This window comes from Triticum dicoccoides, chromosome 5B, assembly GCF_002162155.2.
Source record: "Triticum dicoccoides isolate Atlit2015 ecotype Zavitan chromosome 5B, WEW_v2.0, whole genome shotgun sequence".
NCBI lineage: Eukaryota > Viridiplantae > Streptophyta > Magnoliopsida > Poales > Poaceae > Triticum > Triticum dicoccoides.
Window position 1 is genome coordinate 3,249,927 of NC_041389.1, and position 1,129 is coordinate 3,251,055.

Genomic DNA, 1,129 nt, shown 5'->3' on the forward strand with positions numbered 1-1,129 from the left:
CATGATAGAGTTTTTGAAGCGCCTCAATAGCAGTGAAGATATACTACTTCCTTACAACTTCCCGTGAGTCACACTGTCTTGTACTACAAATTCTGTTGTTGCTTACTAGCTAGCTAGATGTTAATAATTAAGTGTATATGGTTTACGGTAGTTGATTAATTTTATGCAGATGCCCGCTTATTTAAGACATGCAAACGTGTGCGCATGCAGTTGGCATTGGGTCTTGATAGACATTAAAGTTGAGGAAGGAAAAGTTGAATTACTCGACTCACTAACTAAAGAAGAAAGTGACTTCACCATCGTGAAGGGGATAGTCAACAGGTAATTTCAATCATTATTAACTATATATATCTTGGCCTATTATTAGTTTGTCATTTCCTGATATGAACTATTTAATAACCCATTTATTAATTTTCTTTGCCGGCGGGCAGGGCATGGGCAAAGTTCATCAAGGTGACTCCAGGCGAATGGAAACAAAAGTTGTTTTGGCATCGACCAAAGGTAAGTAATTAAGTAGTACTAGCTAGCTACCATCTCTTTAATTCTTGTTTCAATATCATTAATTAATTATCATGCTTGATTAATCATTATCTGATTCAATTCCATTCTCGTAATGGCCCTGAAGTAGGCGCCGGGGAATAATCTGTGTGCATTCTATGTTTGCGAGAACATTCGCATAATGACGTCCGAAAGGAGCAGATCTGATAGACAGGACTGGGTACGTTTGTCAGAACACTATTCACACCATTATCGATATCTAGTCACACAACTAACACACATGCATATTGATCTCCTTCTTAACAGTTCAGAGAGGTGCGGGATAAGCTCCTACCATCGGACCGCATACTAGCACTTCAAGAGGAAATTTGCTCGACCAGGTCACAAATCCCAAAGGAGAATACTATTACCCGCTACCGCCCCCATGAACCACTTGTCATCGTGCTCCGGAGGCACCAAGGCAACATATGTAGGAGAAATTGTATATGTATATACATGTGTATGTGTGAATAATGGTGTTGGTTGTGAGACATTCGATGATATATATATATATATATATATATATATATATATATATATATATATATATATATATATATATATATATATATGCGGTTCTATACGTACGAGA